Source organism: Monodelphis domestica, chromosome 7, assembly GCF_027887165.1.
Source record: "Monodelphis domestica isolate mMonDom1 chromosome 7, mMonDom1.pri, whole genome shotgun sequence".
Lineage (NCBI taxonomy): Eukaryota > Metazoa > Chordata > Mammalia > Didelphimorphia > Didelphidae > Monodelphis > Monodelphis domestica.
The window spans coordinates 83,696,931-83,718,585 of NC_077233.1; the positions used below are offsets into that span (position 1 = coordinate 83,696,931).

The 21,655-nt window shown below is 35.6% G+C and overlaps 1 protein-coding gene across 2 annotated transcripts in view; it reads right to left on the reverse strand.

Annotated features, from left to right (window-relative positions):
- ADCY1 (adenylate cyclase 1) overlaps positions 1-21,655 on the reverse strand; it is a 367,557-nt gene that overhangs the window by 147,157 nt on the left and 198,745 nt on the right. The gene's annotated exons all lie outside the window — the stretch shown is intronic.

The window sequence follows — 21,655 nt, forward strand, 5'->3', positions numbered from 1 at the left end:
GTGATGGTCCTGTGTTTTCAAAGAGGACCAATGACATCATGGGGTGATGTCTTAGCTTGAATATGAATTGGATTTAAGTGAGGCAGAGTTGCACAAAGTCTTCAGCCTTGTTCTCTCTTTTGGAGCCATCAAAGTCTAGTAACAAGATAAAAGTCAACAATGGGATGTTGTCTTTGATGTCTTACTGAGCTCTAAGTGTTCCATAGCACCTGCTTTGGCAGACTTCATGGCCTCTGGGACAAATTGTTCTCATCTGTCCATTCTGTCAGAAGAAATCTTCACTTGCTTGGGGTAGACATCCTTCTAATTCACCATTGGTTTAAGGCCCTTTGGTTACCTTCAACCTAGTTTAGCATGCCTATTCAGACAGTTTTACCAGGGTATGGCTGCTGCACATGTTACAGCTTCTTGGAGATATTCATATTGTGATCTATCCACCCATTATCTATCTAAACACATGGACCTTCAGTTTAATTACTTTGTAAACCCATCAGAATCACAGGACCAACTCTTCAAGGGTATAGCTAGGTTATTCCTACATGAAAGTCCTATTTCATTGACTCATCATGATGTGTATTTCCTAGAGCTATAAAAGGAAACTATAATCTCTGGCAGAAAAACTTGGATATGAATTTTATGACTAAATGTGCCTATTTTTCAGGAACTGGTCTAGCTGTATTTAAAGAGGTTTTTCTTGAGATTGGCTGCAGGATAATAAATCCTTCAGTCACAGAAATTCTTGAAGACCATTTACTAAGTTGTAGATGGATTACCATCTGCACAAGTGGAAGGAATAGTTTAAATCATGGATCTCTGGTAGAGAGAATGGATATTAAACCAAATATATCAATTATTTTGTTCTATGTATAGTCCAGGAGTTTTAGGCACACAGATACAAATGCAGGGGGAATATGGACAAGTATCCAGTTATAGAATAGCAGTAAAGAGTCTAAGTATCATTTCTTTTTTAGTGATTTCTCCTGTATAAATCTATATAATTCTTTTATCTTCTATGCATATCATTTTCCTATCTGAAAAAGAACATTTTTTCTTCTAAATTAATCTGTGGAACTTGAATTTTAAACGACTATTTCAGCATAATTGGTTTCCTTTATAATCATATGTATCTTATTTTGCAGCATTTAAAAACATTATTCAGAAGAGTCCAGAGGCTTCCCCTGCCTGACAATGGAATGACACATTCAATGTCACAAAAATGATTAAGACCCCCTATTTAAAAAAGAAATTCATGAACCAGTGTTTGAAGAATACTTTGAAAAATCTTGATTAAATGATTTTTATTACATATTTTAAAAAAGAATTTGCCTCTTTCAAAGAATGTTAAATCTCCATTATTCACAAAGTTAAAAAGAGGATGTCTTATCTATTTGCTTTTTCTCAACGCCTCAAATTTTACTTCTGCAATGTTCCCACTTGAGATGTCAAGGACAAATATTAAATTCCCTTTCCATTCATTCACTCATACAATAAAAATTGAATGTTAACTGGTTCACACACAGGACCAGCTAACAAGAAATGGCTTTAAAAGGAAAACATATAATTACACATCTTACTTTTACTTCCCCATGGTTCCCAGGAAGAGTGTGAATGGATAGATAGACTGGTAAGCTAGGAGAGAGAGGAATTAGTTAAGGGAAGTATGTTGTTCCCAACTCCCAAAAAGGATTGGAGAGCAGGGAGGAGGAAAATAGAGGAAAGAGAAAAAATAAGTTCTGGGGATGTAAAGAAAGGCAAAAACATGGTCCCTTCCCTTGAAGGACTTACCTAATGTAATTTGTATGTGTGTGTGTGTGTGTGTGTGTGTGTGTGTGTGTGTGTGTGTGTGTGTGTAAAAGATATATACAATAAAAACATTACATGTTTGTATCAATACATGTATAAAAATCTGTATGAATATGAGAGAGGGAGAGGGTCAGGGGATAGAAAGGGAGGGAGAAAGAGAGAGAGACAGACAGAGACAGAGATGGGGGAGAGAGACAGAGAGAGAAACAGAAACAGAGATAGGCAAAGGCAGATGGAACGTATGGACAGAGAAACAGAGGAGGAAGAGACAGAGAGAGGGAGAGACAGAGAAATAGAGAGAGACAGAGAGACAGACAGAGAGACAGAGATGGGGGAGAGAGACAGAGAGAGAGAAACAGAAGCAGAGACAGGCAAAGGCAGACAGATGGATGGATGGACAGAGAATCAGAGGAGGAAGAGACAGAGAGAGGGAGAGACAGAGAAAGAGAGAGAGAGAGAGAGAGAGAGAGAGAGAGAGAGAGAGAGAGAGAGAGAGAGAGAGAGAGGCAAAGAGAGACATACAGAAAGATACAGACAGAGAAACAGAGACAGACAGATAGAGAAACTGGAGGGAGAGGCAGAGAGAGATAGGGAAAAAGAAGGGGGGGAGAGATAATGGAAAGTAATCTCAGAGGGAAAACACTAGCATGGTGGATTGGAAGGATGGAAGGGAGAGGCAAGACCAGGAAAGATCTATAGAGTAAGATTTGAGCTGAGTTTTGAAGTAATCCAGAGAAACCCATAGGTGGAAGTAAAGAGGGATCACATTCCAGGCATAGGATGTAACCAGAGAAAAGATAAAGATTGTAAAAGCCTTGAAATATTGTATGTTAGGGACAGCAAGAAGTCTGGTGCTGCTGGATGATGGACTATGTAGATGGGTAGCAAAGTATAAGAAGAATGGAAAGGTAGGAAGGGGCCAGATTGTAAGAGGTTTCAGAAGCCAAAGAAAATTATTTCATTCTAGAGGTAATAGGGTGTCACTGGAGTTTATTAGGATATGGGGGGGGGTGACATGGTCAGGCCTACACTGCACTTTAGCAGGAATATTTTGATAGTTGAGTGGAGGATAGATTCACATGAGGCTAGGAAGGGAATAAGCATTACATCTTCTGTGGGCCAAAACTGTACTTTACAAATATCTTATTTGATTCATAACTCTGCAAGGTAGGTATTATTAATTGAGGTCAACAAGGGTTAATTGACATGCCCAAGGTCACATAGTTATTGAGAGTCCAAGGCTAGATTTGAACTCAGGTTTTCCAAACACCAGGCCCAGTTCTCCATCTACCTTGCTACCTCTAGGAGTGGAGAGAGATTTGAAGTAGGGAGACCAAGAAGAAAACTATAGTGATAGAAAAGACTACATCAGGGTGATGGCTATATGAATGGAAAGAAGAGGATGTATGACAAAGGTGGTGAGAACTTAGAAGTGGCAAGACTTGGCAATAGATTGGATGTGTTGAGTGAGTACGAGAAGGTAGTTGAGAATGACAGAAACTGAATCCTTGGTGAGAGGGATGTTTGAGGTGCTCTTGACAGTGACAGGGAAGTTGGGAAGAAGGGAGGGTTTGGGGGAAAATATAACAAATTCTGTTTTAGACATTTTGAATTTGAGAGGTCCCAAAAGGCCTGATTTTCCATGCTAGAATTTAGGAGAGAGGTAAGGACTTAATATGTAGAAATGGAAATAATGAGAATTATACATGCAAAATTGAAAGGCTTCTTAGAGTCCATTTAGTTCAATGACTTCCATTTCCTAAATAAGACAATTGAAGGTCAGGTAGGTTAAATGATTTGCCCAAGATCATACAAGTAGTAACAGACAAAATTTAGGCTTAAACCAAGTTCCTTTGAATCCAGGTGTAACATTCTTTTCATTAGACTCCAAATGGAATTGAAATGAATTAATGGTTTTTAAAATTACAAATTTCTCAAAGAATCCTAGATATACCCCTGACAATAAAAATATTAAAAATTTAACCTAGAGGAAAAACCAAGATGGCAGAGTGATAGAAAGTAGCTCAGTGAGTTCACCTCCACAAACTCCTCCAGAAAGATCTACCAAATGTACAAGCCTGAATCCTGATGGGAAAATCCAGAAAAAACCCACAGTGAGTCATTTGTCCAGACAAGTTAAGCATAGAGAGACAGAGAAGGAGGCCCTAAAGCAATGGGGACTGGAGTCAGACCAGGAACATGACATATGGAGCACTCTAGAGTCAAGGGAGAGGTTGTATACCAAGATAAGAGATGTATGACAAACACTGGGGAACTCCAAGGAATATACTATGTCCCTGTAACAAGAACAGAGATGAACTGGCAGCTTTATAATTTACTATTCAATTTAATAACTCATTGAGAGTGGACTGAGAAGGGGATCTACACAGAGGAGAGTTGCTTGTGGGTAAAGAGTTTTGGACTGTGTTTTGAGAAAAGAAAAAGTTCAGAAGTCAGTAGTAGTAATGGCATGACCCAAACCTCAGGCATAGAAGAAGGTCTTGCTTCTAGCATAGCATACAGCCCGTAGAGGAATAACCCAAGCAGGAATCCCAGACCAAAAAAAATAAGCCTATAATTCTGCTACTCTGAAGAGCTTTTCAACTGTCTGATAGGGACTAAATGCAGCAGTTTACTCTTGCATAAACAGGAACTTGCAGAGCTCAGACCAGAGAGGAGGCAATAATCAGACTTTGCCCTGGATCAGATCACTCTGGGAACAGTGAAAACTTACAGAACTCCAGCCTGTCCCTGGGATTCTGGAATAACACACTAATATTCCAAGAAAGCAACAACAGAATTAGCCCAGATTTTTCCCTCAGAAGTGTGGAAGAGCCCAGTCCCTAGCATCAAGATCAAAGTCAGGAAGTAGGCTGCAAGAATGAGTAAACAAAAAAATAACTCCTATTATAATTAGCTATTTTGGAATCAGGAAAACTCAAGGCACAAAGGCTGAAGAAAAGAATGACCAAAATACCAATAAGCAATATTCTAGAGAAAAAACACAAGTGGAGCACAAACTAACTAGAATTACTGGAAGACACAAGGAAGAAAATTTAAAAACAGGATTAAAATTAAATAAGAATTCTTGAGGAAAAAACTGGAAAAGAAATGAGAGCTATGAAGAAAATAATTGGAAAGAGAATTATTTTGACACAGAGATATAAACCTTTTCCCAAAAATTTCCCTAAAAATTAGAATAGTAGCAATGAATCCATGAAACAATAAAACAAATTTAAACAAATTTTAAAAGGCTAAAAATATTGTAGAAGGCATCACATAGCAATAACAAATTAAACTGCAAAACAGATTAAGGAGAAAAAAATAATCATTAGACTATTTGAATACCAGGACCAAAAAAAAAAAAACAAAACAGCCTAAACATATTGTTTTGAGAAATCTTAAAACTTTTCAGATCTCTTAAAAACAGAGGGCAAAATAGAAATAGAATCTAAAAGTTGCTTACCTTTTTCAAATTTTTACCACTTTTTGAAAGAAGCTTAAAACAAAACCTCCCAATAACATCATAACCAAAATTTAGAGCTTCTAAAAAAAAATTCTGCAAGTATTCTTTCTGGAAAGAAAATTCAAGTACAATGGAGTTCCAATCAGTTTTACACATAATTTAATAGCCACCACTACAAAGGAAAGGAGAACTTTAAGAATATAGTTTTTCATAATGAACTGGAGGAATTCCATGTCAACTGGAAAGACCTCCAAGATTTGATGCACAGCAAAAGGAGTAGAACCAGAAAAACATTATACACAGAAACTGATACACTGTGGTACAATCGAATGTAATCGACTTTTCTACTACAAGCAATGCAATGATCCAAGACATTTCTGAGGGACTTATGAGAAAGAACGCTATCCATCTCCAGAGGAAGAACTGTGGGAGCAGAAATGCAGAAGAACAATATAAGATTAATCACACAGTTTGATAGGGATGTGATTAAGGTTTTGATGTTAAAGGTTCTCTCTACTGCAAATACGAATAACATGAAAATAGGTTTTGAACAATGACATATGTATAACTCAGTGGAACTGCTTGTCAGCTTTGAGAGGGTGGAGGAAAGAGTAAGAGGATCATGAATTATGTAACCATGGAAAAATATTCTAAATAAATAAATAAATAAAAATAATATATTTCAGAAGGCACATAGCAAAGCTTATAGTCAAGTATAACTTACCCAACAAAATAGTATAATGCTCCAGGGGAAAAAGTTGATTTTTAATGAAATAGAGGATTTCTAAGCATTCCTGTTGAAAAGACCAGAGTTGTGTAGAAACTTGGAAGTTCAGACACAAGAATAAGGAGAAACATGGAAAGGAAAATATGAACAGTGATAAAGGACTAGATTAAATAGTTGATATTCAAATATGGGATTTACATGTATCCCTTCTGAAATCTATCATCACCAGGGTTCAAAGAAGTGGTCCAATTAGACAAGGACAGGGAGTAGTTCTGATATGTCATCATGATCTTAAAAAAAAAAAAAGAAATAGAGGAAGGGGAATATTCTGAGGAGAGGGCAGGAAGGTTAGGGAAAATTATCTCACATAATCACAGTATGCAAGTAGACATCTTTACAGACAAGTAGGAGGAAGTGGGGGGGGGAAGAACAATTGACACTTGAACCTCACTCTCATATGACACACATACTCAAAGCTAAGTTCAGAAATATAATTAAATTAAGAAAATAGGAGTAAAAAGGGAAAGGGGGAATTAAAAAGAGGTTATATTAAAAGAGGAATTTGTCCTAAGCAAAACAGATTCTAGGATGTACGAAAATATTTATAGTTCTTTTTGAGGTAGCAAAGAATAGGAATCTAAGGGTGACCATAAATTGTGCAATGGATGAACAAGTTATATAAATGTGATGGAATACTATGATTTAAGAATAATGAAAGGCATTGTCTCAGAGAAACCTAGGAAGCTTTGTATCAATTGATTTTACAGAGGGAAGTGAACAGAACCAGGAGAAAATTTATACAAGGACAACAATAAGATAAATTTGAAAGAATTAGGAACTTAGTATAATTACCAACAAACCCATATTTTGATAGAAAAATGAAGAATTCAAAATGCAGAATGAAGCATTTTTTAATGTGACCATTGAAGAAATGTGCCTCGATGGACTATATATATTTAAGTTTTTTTAATGTTCTCAATGAGAATGTAGAGCATAACAGGGTCATATCTTGGCTGATTAAAACAAATATCATATTCTAAATCTTTAAAAAATGAATTCTAAACCAGAGAATAAGAGTTTTATATTTTATATTAGCTTGGATCTATATGTTATTTCTATGTTGCCTTATGGTAACCATTATTACCACAGTATTAACTTTGTGTATTATGAGAATGAATTAGGATCTCTGGGTACCTCTAGCTACTAAGCAAAAATCTAAATGAAATTATTTCCTTACATGAGAATTGATTATCTTTTGGTGATGTAGCTTAAATAAATAGTATTTCAGGGCCAGTTAGGTGACCCTTTGGATTGAGAGCCAGATCCAGACAAAGGCGGTCCTGGGTTCCAATCTGATCTCAGACACTTCCTAGTTGTGTGTCCCTTGGCAAGACACTTAACCTCCAGTACCCAGCCCTTACCATTCTTTTGTCTTGGATCCAATACATAGAATTGATTTTTTAAGACAGAAGGTAAGTTTTTTTTTATAAGTATTAGCATTCAGAAGAAATATTTACTCCGATGCACACAGATAACAGAAATTTTTATGTGTAATTTTCATAGAATTATAGTTGGAGGGAACCTTAGTTGCCACCTAGTCTACCCTGACTACCATTTTTACAGTTGAGGAAATTGAGAATTCATCTGAGAGAAATATTGAGAGAAATAATGACTTTCAGAGATTCACAAATCTGCTAGGTATCAGAGGCAGAATTTGAACCCAGGCTTTCCTAATTCCCAGTATTCTTTTGGTTTTCTTCTAAAAATCCAAATCTCAAGGGAAAACAGGGACAAAGAATACAGTCAAGGGGTATATTCTACTTCTACTTAAAAAGAAAATGCATTTTCGCTATTAAATATGTGGAAAAGGATAAAAGCTGCAAGTTTTCAAAAGAAGAAATATAAACTGTCAAGTATTCTACAACACTAATAATATGAAAGACGTCCATTAAAACAACTCTCAGGCTTAAAAAGATGAAAAAAAGTCAAAATGATAAATGTTGGAAAGACTGTGAAAATACAATATAACCAGGTGTAGTGTGGGTCATTTCCTTTTTTTGGATGACTTGCTCACAGCCTTCCCAGAGCGTGTCCCCACTTTGTTGTTACAACCCAAACTTTCTCTCAGAGTCCTGGGAGTTACACTGGTATGTGGTCAGGTGAAGGAAAGAGAAGATTCATTACCACTTGCCCCTTTAGTTCCTCAGCCCCAACCAGAGTACTTCATAATTTCATGCAATCTATCACCATGATTCCAGTAACTAACTCAAACATTTTTCTAAAAAAATTTCTTGAGGATAATGCAAAAGCAGGTATAGCCACAGCATGTTCTTAATTGAATGAAAAAGCAACGAAAATCAAATATCATAACTACTCTATAATAGGAAAATAGAAGTATAATTGAAACACAAGTCCAACCATCAACGTGGATCATACTCTCCCAACAATGAATGTGCCTTTGAGAAAAAGTAGGCATATATATACATATATATGCCTATGAAAAAAGTGAAAAAGAAAAGAATCTACTATAAATATTTATATACACACATGAGAGGGGAAATCCATTTGCTTGGGGGCAATTTTATCACCCTGGGCAAATTTGGTTTCCACAGTCCTTTCAGGAACACTCTGTACCAAATAAAGCTGTTCTTTCTGCTAACTGCTACCCTTCTCACAGCATTGCTCCTGCTAATCTTCTGCTCTCAAGCCAATGAATCAATGCTAATTTCTTTTCACTAATTCGAATCGCCAGAAGAATTATATATTAGGGCTATGGATACAAAGTTGAGGCAGATACTGTAAATCATTGCCAATAGGCTGTATTGTTTTGCCTAATTCTACTTCTTTATTATAAAGGAGGTTTATACTGGAGTCTGAAGTGGGGGAGTCATTGGGATGGGACAGAATTTATTTTTTAAAGAAGTATCAAAAAATGTTTTAAAAGAAAGGGTAGATTGTTTAATTTTAAAGAGTTCATAGCAATTATATCCAATAATTTAAAATGGTTACATGGAGACACACATTACTCAATGTCCCTTAGAAGAATTAAGAGAAGAGAAGCAACCGAATTATTGTCAAATAAAAACTGGGGCAGTCCTGAGCTTTTGAAATCACCCAAAGAATAAAGGTACATACCATCACTGAAATGGTCGTTTCAGAATGTTATTACTGAGGCAGCTGGAATTCTTAATAGAAATTTCAGGAAGCCTAGAGGCTGCCTGACTCATATGTAAATTGGAAGGAAGAATCTACTATTTTCTGGATGAAAAGTGACTATTTTTATGACTTATTATGAGTTAACCTTAAGCAGGGCTACCCCTAAGGTGCTTTGGGCTTCTAGGAAAATCACACTGTGTGACATTGATTCATGTAAATTGGGTTACGGTATAACACCACTAGTATCTATAGCCTGCAGGTTGTCTATTGATAGCACCCAAATGTATAATTACTATGCATTTAATAAAATTGTATTTTATACATAAGGACATTCATGTAACAACAACAAAATCAAATTGACCAAAATCAAAATTGGGGTTATCTATCTTCTCTTTTCATTAATTAATCAGAGTAAGGTAAGCAATTAAAGCATGTCATGATCATTCATAGTTCACTCCAAATGTGTTTGGGAATGGGTCAGTGGTTCTTTGAATCAGTTAGCTATCAGGACCTGTAGTTGCATGGCCACAGTGAGGTATCATGGTGGAGAGAGAGTCAGGAGGCAGCAGGTGCCAGGAAATCTGCGTCACCACCACCACCTCCACCTTGAGCACGCTATCACCTCAGACCCCAGTGGAAACATCCATACATACTGAACCCAAAGGCCTTGAGAACAGCAATGTCTCTGGTCTTGGGAAGCACCCTTTTTGGAATACAAACTGACTATTCTATAATCATAGCTACTTAAGACCCAGAAAAGAAAGTTCATGCCACAGATATTTTTGGCAATGTCAAATGTTTCAACATCAGAAATTAATAAGATTTTATCAATGTAAATGACATTAAAGATGAGCAATTGCTTTCTACTTGGCCACTGTACTCTCAAGACTTACATTAAAAATAGCCTGAGTAACTCCATTTTGTTTTTATCCGACATCTTGGAAAATTAAGTTCTAACTTCTTGTAAGTCACCCAAGCATGGGAAAGTCACAAGACAGAAAAGTCACCAGACTATTCCCTTTTAGCTTAGGATCTGCCTATTCCCTGTACCAATATAATCCTGTTTTCCCTCTCCCTTCAAATATATAATTACTATAGAAACCAAGGTTGTTGAGTCTTTTTGTTACTGAGAGCCCCATCCCTGATTTGTTTCTGCAACCACACACATTGCTAAAAAATCATTGTCTAGATGTAACTACTTGGTTTCTTTTTGTCATTGTAACATTTATGGTGACCAAGAACAGAGTGAGATTGCAAGTCTGTGTCAAGAAAGGAATACCCTAGGGTACTTAGGTAAGATTTCTACAGTTGAACTTCTGCAGTTAAGGATTGTCCATCCCCAGGCCTCCACATCTTACTGAACCATATCCAAACAGTTACTTTCTTGGAGGTTAGTGGTCCCAGATGAGAGTAATAGTTCTAGTAAGTCAACCAATAACTCCTTAGAGAAGTTCTTATTGGCCTGGGATCAAGGAAAGATTACTATTCAGAAGGGAATGACAAAAAATTGAGTTCTGAAAAGGGTTGTCAAAGCTATATAAGAATCTCAATAAATCCCAAATTTGGGTTGAAGAAGGGACTTTCAATTACTACAAATTAAAGACTTTGAAACTGCTTTTAGAAAGCACTGGCTTTTTGATTAAACTTTAAGTGGAAAAGAAGAAGGAAAAACTTTGCCAGACAGTACTTCTATGTATCTGTCTTGTATTGACTGTGTTTTGTGTTTTGGTAAAACAAACTTCTTCATATGGCTTGATCAGCCAAAGGAAGAAGAGTGTAAAGAGTGAAAGCTTTTCTGAGGAATTTTCAAAGTCTTCAGAAAGATAGTTTCTCTTACCTTGGCCAGTTTGGAAATTATAGAGATAAAGAAGACAATCTTCTCCCCCCACCCCAGGCTACAGAAATTCATGGCATTGTAAAGCAGAGACAATTTATGACTGAAATGTGTTTTCTATTTAAATGGTTAAATTATAGTTTAAATATTTTTATAAATGCTGAAATATTTTTTTGGGAGTACCACTCTGTAGAATTTATTTTAAGAGAAAAAAATAAGATGAGGTGGACTTATGAGAGTAGCAAAAGTAAAGAGTAGCAAAATATCACAATGTAAAATTAAAGATCAATTTCAGAATTGGTAGGCTTTAATCAAAGACCATTAATGAGGCATAATAGAAAAAGGAAGACAAAGTTTAAACAAGTAGAGATGAGAGGAGAACGGATAAAAAAGATAAAGAAACATGAAGACTGCACTGACTATGAATGGAGCAAAGACTGAAAATAAAGGGTTTGTAGTTTTTGGAAAGAGGTTTAATAAGGATTGGTTCCATAGAGGGAAGAATTTGAGAAACTTTTAGAGAAATGTCTGTTTATAGTGTCAGACAGACAATGCATTATCAAATTCTATCATTTACTAAATGAAATGCCTTAGAAGTAAATTTGTGGCATGAAATTATTTGAGTGAGCTTGTTAACACTGTCCTCAGGTGACCATTTGAAGGACAACCTTTAAAAGATCCCAGACTGGGGCAGCTGGGTAGCTCAGTGGATTGAGAGCCAGGCCTAGAGATGGGAGGTCCTAGGTTCAAATCTGGCCTCAGACACTTCCCAGCTGTGTGACCCTGGGCAAGTCACTGGACCTCCATTGCCTAGCCCTTACCACTCTTCTGCCTTGGAGCCAATACACAGTATTGACTCCAAGACAGAAGGTAAGGGTTTAAAAAAAAAAAAGATTCCAGACTAAAGCAAGGGAATGGGAATGTGAAGCTGATAGTTTCATAGGATTAATTTAAAACTGCAGAGAATAGTAGATGACTTAGAAAAGGTGAAATGTACACTATAGCCTCTGAAAGTTTTCAGATTTGCTAAAGCACAAAGGATTTGACTTATCTCATGATATTAAAGGAAATAAAAGCAATACATGAATATTAATAACTGTAAATATTTTATATTAGTCTTATATGTAATCAGTATAGAAAGTCAAAAGTTATCAAATGAGTGACTTTCTATGTAAGATACTTTGAAAATTCATCTGATTGAAGTGATGTCAAAGGATTGGTTTTACATAATATCATGTATGTTATTGTGTTTCTAAATTTTTTTCTCATATTGTCAAATGTTGGAAAGCTATTATATCAGAAACACTGTTAGAAAAGTAACTTCTCTTTTAACCGGGATATTGGTAGATATGAATTTAGCTCTTTAAAAATGTGCTTAAAACACTTGAGAATTGATAAATATTTAACTGAGTATATTTGGCTTTAAAACAGATAACTTTTTTTTAAGTAGCAAAGATCTCTTAAATTGTCCTCATCTGTGAAATTTCAGGGACTTTCTACCTGGGCAAGGTCATTAAATCTTATCAGTACTGCTGACAGTATAATAAGATTCTAAAGTACTTAAGAATTTTACATACAAAATTGTATTACTAATTATAAAGAAAGTGAAATTATTCCCCATTTTGAAGTCTCTGATAATTTTCAGAAACAAAAGAGTTCATTTTCCAAGTAAGACCCTCGTGGATTTTTTTAAAGACATTTCCTTCCCTGTGTTGATGAAAGTATGCATATGAGGCACAGGATTTGGGCAAAGATAGAAACAGCAAGTAGTATGTACAAATGGAAATTCTCTGGAAGTTTCAGGTGAATTATGCGTCCCTTATTTGATGTTTTTCTTAAGGCTCTGTTTGTAATAGTATTAGAACCAAAAGGCTTGAACTAGTTTTCATCATGTGAACTAGTTATTGGAAAGCCAGATGTAGGAGGCTGTATTTAAATTGTATTGGATTTTGTTATTGGCAGATTTTAGCAGAATTACCTAGGAATCTCTGCAAGTGACTAGGAGGAGCCCCCTTCAGAGATGCCCTAAGAATGAGACCTATTCCAAAATGTCCAAGGGACTATATTTTCAGGGACTTGACAACTATAGGACAGAAGATGAAATGTGCTGATTAGACAGGTATTTGGAATATGTTATCATGTTACAAAGAGACTTGATGTTATTTAATAGTGAGGATAGTTATTCTATTGCTCCAACTTTTTGTTTCATGGTATTTACTGAGCTTTCTGAGTTATCTTGGCGACATGTAAATCTTCCCTCAAATTAGGCAGTGGTGATCCCTCTAGGTAGTTTGATCTGGAGCCTGACAAAGTTTACTGATAGAGTCTATTAAACAAGGTTCATTTCCTTAGGGGATATATAAGATTATGACCCTGTCATTACTCTTTATGTGTCTCACCCCATCCATTCAATGCCCTTAAGGTAGTCTATTATTCCATCCAGAAATGGGTAATAGATGAAGAATTCAAATAAGTGGGTGTCAGAACCCCAGGATCAAAAGGGGAATGTTATATTGAAAATAGCAGGAAAAACTCCATTTTGTCTTTATCTCCCATTTCGCAAAATTAAGTTCCAACTTCTTGTAAGTAACCTGATCATGAGAAACTCACATGACTGCCCCCCCCACCTCTCACTTCAATGTCTCCCATTCCCCTTTATGGTTATCAATAACCTTAAGAGTTTCAAAAACAGATTCCATCCCGCTGGTCCCCTTCAATGTAAATACAGTATATCAGAGCCTGCTCTGATCCCCTAAGGCAGGAATTTTTAACCTGGAGACAGAACGTTAAAAATATTTTTATATTTTGATAACTGCATTTCAATATAATTGGTTTCCTTTGTAAGCCTTGTATTTTACTTTATGCATTGAAACACATTATTCGAGAAGCTTTCTCTGTTCTTCAAAAAAGAAAACTTGTTAATTAAATTTAAAAATGGGTATTTTCTATCAAGGGTTTTGAATTCTTTGATGAAATCTTTTGAGCTGCTTCTTTACAATCCTTCAATTGTTATATATTTCATCCTTCTCTCCCAATCTTACAAGATACAATGAGTTTCATAAGATGCTTCTTTTCAGCTAAAAAAAATGACAGTGAAAGTTCAACCATCCATTAATTTGTTGCAAAGGTACAAGAAATGAGTGATGTTAAATTACTATGGCATTAAAGAAGAATCCCTTTGTTGATAGTGAACCCCAACTCTTCTGAGTGATGGTGGATTTTATTTATAAAGTTCTACAACATACAAAGGGGATGGAGAAAACCTATTATCCTACCTATAATAGGCATTGGATAGGCAGTCAATGGACTAATCTATTAGTATATATATATATATATATATATATATATATATATCTTAGACACAGAAAATATACATTAAAATGAACACAAAAAAGAAAAGTTGTCTAGATTTCCTTTGGGTCAGTGAATAAGTCTTTTATTGATCTGAAGACACTCTCTAAAACAAAAGCCGATCCTTTTTTTTTTTGCCAATTACATGTAATAAATTTTCATGCAAGTTTTCCTAAATTAGATAATCAAACTTATCTCCTCTCACTTCTCTTCCCTTTTCTAGGGAGGGCAGGTGAGTTGATCTTGGTTATACATGTATTATCATGAAACCATATTTCCATATCACTCATTTTTTATAAGTGAGTCATCTTATAAAACCAAAACCCTAAAACATAAACTCCAATAAATAATTGAAAAATCATATAAAAAGCCCATACTTTTAAAACCAATATTCTTCTAATAATGCTATAAGACTATGATTCATGGAATGCCATGTTCTACAAAGAAATAGAATTGAGTATCATCTGAGAGCAAAGGAGAGGTATATTGTGTGTGTGAGCAGGCTGAAATATTAAAAATAAGAGACTGAGTAGGGGAATCAGTACAAAAGATTTCATTAGAGAAATGTATGTTCAGAGGAAAAGATAAATTTGTCACATAAAAAGAAGAATGGTGACAGCACAGGTCATCCTTCACTGGCATCCAGACAATTTGAGTGGGTTCAATGGTTCTTAACTTAGGGTCTTTGAATTTTTAAAAAAATACATATTATGAAGATTAAATTTAACTCTCCCGTGATTATAACAATGAAGTTAAATAACTTTCCCCTGATCGTGAAGATTAAATTGTAACCCCTGACTATTTTTAGAATACCCTACTTAAAGTTGTGTATGGAGATCTGCCCATTTTTAGATCTAATTACCAAAAGTGTAAACATCCCATTTAATCATTGAGTGGGAAGTCTGTGACCCCCATGTGCGATAGTTGGTGATGAGTCAGAATCAACTGACTACCATCTGGGTAGGCCTAGAGCAGAGCATCAACTGTGATTGGTAAAATTAGGGGAAGACACAGGAAGTGACACAAGAAAAATGTCTTTAAAAGGGAGTGACAACTTCCTGAAGGGAGGTGATTCTTCATGTTTTTGAGTTGAGGCTGGTGAAGAGGGGCAGAAGGATCTGTTGACTAGACCTGAGACCCTGTTCCTTAGACTGACACAAGGGGAGTGAAAAACTGACTCTTAACTGCTAGATTTTTCTAAACAGACTTCCCCAGGTCCTGGGCTACAAGGGCCGAGGGCTATCCGATTGAGTACTCAACTCTTCCGCCTGTGTTGAGCCAGGGGGCCAGAGATAAATTCTTTAGTGTTTAGGCTAGATATCTTACCTTATCCTCTTTCTAATTTCTTACTTTACTCTTTCCACTATTTGTAAATAAATTGTAAATAAATCTCTTTGGAATTAATTGAATTCCTGTCAACTACACTCTTAAACAATCAAGTCTGACCCTTTTAAAAATAACCCCTTTTAACCTTTAAAATATATATTGGTAACTGTATTTCCACACAGTTGGGTACATTTGTAATACTAAGTATTTCATTTTACTTTACATGAAAAAATTATTCTGAGAAGGAGCCTATGGGCTTCCTCAGACTTCCAAAGAGACCCATGATACAAAAAGGTTTATAATTCTTGATTTAAAAAAAAAAGCTGCATAGCATATTGGGTAGTCTCTTTTATTGTGGCTTTCCCACAGGAAAGGAACAAGTAATACACAGACTGGTTGACATTCTTATCATGGGAACAAGTACCAACATCAAGGAGATCATGCATTGGTCACAATAAGAAAGGAAAAATTTCAACAATAATCAGGGTGAAGAGAAAAGAGGCAAGAAATTACTATATACTGGGCACAGATGTCATGGAAAAGAGATGTTCTAAGTTACTTCTCAAAATCAGAGGCTGAATGGTTACCATTTTGTTTGGGGTGTTGTAAAATGGAGTCCTGTTGAAGTGTAAATTGAACTAGCTAGATCGCAAGGCACATCTTAAGAAAGATATTATGCTTTGGTAACAACATGGAGAGAATCCCAGAGCAATGGGGAGAAAAGAAAACAATAACTCTAAACAAAACAAGAAACAATATCTGAAGTTAAAAGCTCTTGATTTGGTTTCTGGTTCTGTCACTGTTTAGCTATACGAAATAATTTCACCTGGGCCATGATCTTTAGAAGAGGCATCAATACCTGGTCTTACTTGTATTGCTCATAGGGCTTTTGTGTTGAACACACCTTTTGAATAGAAAAGTGTTATATAGAAAAGTGTGGTAAAATCTGAAAAATAGTACTGGATCTAGAATCCAAGGCCCTGGGTTCAAATGCTGACTCTATTTTGTACTTGTATTTCTTTGAGAAAACCAATTAATCTCTTTGGTTCTCAGTTTCCTCATCTATAAAATGAATAAGTCCAAGAAGCTGGTCTTTGTCCCCATTTGTCTCCTGGTTTCCTTCCAGACTCAATTCAAGTCCTACCTTGTATAGAAGGCTTTTCTTCATTCTCCTTCCTCCCTCCTTTCCCTCTGAAGCTACTTCCATTTCTATAGTATGTAATTGTGAATATACATAGTTGTTTGCCTTTTGCCTTCTTTTTATTAGAATGTGAGCTCTTTAAGGGAGGGAATTATGTTTTTGCCTTTTTTTTAATCCTCAAAGACTTAAGTTCCTGGCTGTTAATAAATGCATATTGACTGACTGATTGACTGATCCCTATATACATAAATAGGTATTAACTTGGATTCATTAAAACAAATGACAGATAACTTCCTTCAATAGTTAGTTGTCAGCGTATCCTAAGGGATCTTTGTATTTTATAGCAATAATCTTTCTCCTTTGGGTTCATGGACCCAATCTTTTGAACTACCCAAAAAGGTCTCAACCTTCTTTTTTCTCCTTTCAAACTTTAACTTTCCTACTACTTCCTCTCTCATTCTACAATGACACCGAATTGACTCTTCACCTTTATTCCAGTTTCTAGATTACTTGATTATTCCCACGTTATCCTTGGTGGTTATACCTTGCATAGACTTACTTCGCCATTTCCCTCATTAAGAACTTAGGATCCCTTTCCTATGTGTTTGGAGGTTGGATGTATTAATCAGATCAGTTCTGGAACCATGGATCAATCCAAATGCAACAGAGAAAAGAGGGCTTACCCTCTTTTTGTCTAGTATGCTCCATCACAAAAGAACAACTTTGACAGAGAAGCTGAGAGATGAAATGGTACCCTCAATTCATGAGGGCTGGTTCTTTCCCTGCTAGAGTGTGTCTTCTCTGGTTATGTGCTGCATCCCTCAGTTTTAGACTCTTGCAGAGAAAAATTTAAAAATAAAAATAAATAAGAACATTTCCCACATCTACTTTGTACTTTGGATTTAGTTTCTGTAGATGCTTTGATTTCACAGAGTAGGCTATTTATTCCTTCAGATCATAATCTTCTTTTCCTAGTAGAATTCTTTCCCTCTGGGCCTATTAATTGTTTTGTTTTGTTTTTTGGTCACTTTTGTCTTGACACTTGACACTGATGACTCTGGAAAAGAAAGTGAGGCCTTAGACTTTCTGCAACTCTGCTTTACTTAAATCTAATTCATGTGCAAGTTAAGGCATCATCTGATATCATTGAGCCTCTTCAAAACAAAGGTTGAACAACATTAGATGTCCTTAATTACTGCCCTATGTTCACTCCATTCAGAAAATCATAGGACTGAATTATAAGGAAACTCTGAGATTATCTAGTGTAGCCACCTTATTTTGTCAATGAAGAAACTGAGACTCACTCACGTCAACTAGCCAAGAGGGGAATTTGAATCTAGGTTCTTTGACCCTAAACATAGTGTCTATTTTACTATATCACACTTTCTACACAAATACACTCCCAGAGGATGGAGATTATACAGAATCATCCCGATAACACCTTCTTAGCTTTTGCTCGCTGCTAGTAGAAAGATGCTGGTAGAAGATGAGGTACAAAACAAAAATTGACAATCCAACATTCTGAATTGTCTATCGATGTTTTCTTTATCCTTTTTCTCCCTTTCAACATAGTCTATCTCCTGTGTCAGAGGAACATAAGAATAATGGTAGTTGCAGTAGTAATAATAGTGATAATAATTATATTTAGCATTTATATACAACGCTTCCATAGTTACAAAGGATAAAAGTGATCTCATTGATATATGTTTCATCTTTTCTAAAGCTAGCCACCACTCCATGTATACTCTCAATTCCTTCCCACTAGAGCCTGAGCCTCACTTCTTCTACCATCTGTTTCCCTGTCATGTCCTCTCTACCATCTATAGCCAGTTTCTTTCTGGGGCTCTTCCTCTTTGAGGTAACAAAAGCAAACTTTTGCTTGGCCCAGCAGCACCCTCTAGTGACCATCCCAATATTTCTTTCTTTTCATTAAAGAACTTTTGGGGAAAGTTTTAGAGGAGAATCCATTGTTCTTCTTTATCTCTTTGCTTTGTTTTTGAGTCCTCATCTGTCTCAAGTACAGAAGTCTAGATGGTTCAAATTCAACTTATCCTATTCCTCCTAAAGCCAAGATTATCTCCTAATTTCAAACTCTATCAATGGAGGGAGGGAAAAAATTTGAGACCCAATATTCTTTGAAAAATCCAAAAGGGGACACAAATAGGGCAACCTAATTGCTAATTTGTCAAATTTAATATAAATTCAGTTTTACACATAATCTTCTAGTTGTTCTTCATACATTGAACTGTTTGCTTTTGACCATTAAATTCATAATAAAAAATAGAAAATACTGGGGTAAATTACTGCTGTCTTTTATATTTAAATCTAAAATCTTTCAAATGGGAAGGTAATTATTCTGATTCTGTTTGGTCTTAGAGAATAAAATGAGAAATAAGCAGAAACAAATTTAGGTTTGCTATCCTGGAAAAAAAACAACAACAACTTTTCCCCCCCAAGAATTAGACCTACTTAGCAATGTCAACTTTCCTTTCATTGCTAATTCCTGAATGGATTGTGTTCCTTTCTGCCTTGAACTTTATTCTTGCTGTTGTTCTTCATGCCAATGATGAAACATCATTATTCTACTTGCCAAATTTTGCCTATTCTTCAAGATCAACTTCAACACCTTTCATGAAGTTTTCCTCCCTTTAGTTTGAAGTGGGCTCCCCCTTCTTTGAACCCCCATCCTACTTCCTGATCTTTCTACCACTCCATTAACAATCCAAGGCACTATACAATAAATTGTTTCAACTGGTTGTCTTATTCTCACAAGGCTAGGGACAGATTGCATTTTATACCTTTTCTTTGCTATCTATGACAGTGTCTACATCATAGGCATGCAAACATTTTTTTAAAAACCCTTATGAGACAGCTAGGTGGCTCAGTGGATAGAGAGCCAGTTCTGGAGATGGGAAGTCCTGGGTTCAAATCTAACTGTGTGACTGGGTAAGTCACTTTATCTCAATTGCTTAGTTCTTACCACTCCTCTGCATTGGTACCAATACTTAGTATGAATTTTAAGACAGAATGTACCTTGCTAACTCTGCAAACATATTTTGAATTGTATGTTTGAATTGCTTTAGGACTCAAAAATTGCTTTAGGACTCCCACTCAAAAGGACTCTGTATTCAAATCTTTGGTTAAAAAAAAACAAACAAACAACCACAGAACCCCTGTTTTGGTAATAACAATCACATTCTCATTTGTCTATTCTACAAATTCATTATTTTCTTTTCATTTTTTATATCTTTGCTACACACCTGTCATAAACTGCAGACTTTTTTTCCCCATGCAGTTTTCTCTCTCTCTCATACATTGCATCTCATTTATCCAGGTGGTATTATTGGGTAAAAAACTATTTTATATAAGTGCATTTTCCATGTAAATTCATTTTACTTCCATAATTTATCATTTAAAAAGAATCCTTAACAAGTTTGATGAAGATATTTATAAAATTCCTAAAACAACATTGTCACCTTTTAGTACACCATACCCACTAAAAACATTGTGGGTTTTTTTTTTAATTTAGTTTTTCCAAACAGAATATAAGCAAGGATGTGCCAGAGTTAGCTTGAGCCAATTTATAAGAGCTTCTTGTTAAATTTTCAATGTAAGAATCTAAGTTTTAGGAATTAGCAAATATTATACATCAGGGTTTGATTTATTGGTTTTTTTTATTATCTATACATAAATAGGCAATGGAGAAACAGTTAAATAATACTGATTATCCTTAAAGTAAGTCATGGATACTTCTCCCCCCACCCAAGTTTGTATTCTAATACAATTGACTTTATTAAGCATATCCTCATCTTCTCTACAGATGACAGTGAAAAAATTACACAAGAATATGACTACGAAGGGCAATAATGAAAGTATGACTATAATAAGATTCTTGAGTGTCATTTGCCCTTCAACTAAATGGCCACACGCTATGTTAGTAGTCTTTTGTTTTTGAAGTTTTGAAGTCTTATGTAAGGGTGGGATCCATGATTAGTCCTATCCCATTTAAAGTAATTAACTTCAGTATGGACACTCCAATCTGTTCTGATTGAGTAAGGGACTTTGATCAAGCCCAGACACACTTGAAGTAAACTAGGACCTCATTCAGAACTGAAGAGAGATTCTGAGGTTCTGGATGTGGAAAGGATATGAGCTGCCCTAGAAAGAATACACTAAAGGGAAAAGAGAAAGTAGGACTGAACTATAGCTGAAAGGAAGAGATAAAGGAGAATCAGTAGTCTTCTACAGATCAGATCAAAGGATTCAGGCTGATGCCACCTCTCCTACCTACTTCCTCAAGTACTCAAGAAAGGAGAAAAGGTCTGTTCTCCCCCTAACTTCCTCTCTGAGTACCTATTTCTTCCTAGACATATTGCTACATTTTCCTTTTTTCTTCCTCTAGTGTCTTAGGTAAGCTGAGTTTGGCCTTACCACAAGGGGGCCAGGGGTTAGTTAAAAATAAATATAATTGTAAAATAGGGAGAGAGCCAAACTTTTGTCTAAATGTTAGAGATTTTCCCAACAGAGGGCTCTGAGCAACTGTAATTATATTCTTAACTTCTAATTTAATATACACTCCATAAAATAGTATGGGAGGGAATCAAATGGACCTGGGAGGACAATGTATTTAAGTTAGGCTTAAAACAAGCTAAATATTATAATAAGATATCAAACTTGTATTTGATTTTTTCCCTATATTTTCTTGTTTACTTTGTGGCTAGCCACAAATGGCTGTAACTTTTTGTTGTTTTCGGTATATCTGCCTCTGGTTTCCTTCTCTCTTCCTTTTTCTACTTTGTAGCTTCTAATATGAAATGGAACAAAAAAACTGATAACCAAGTTAGAGCTCTG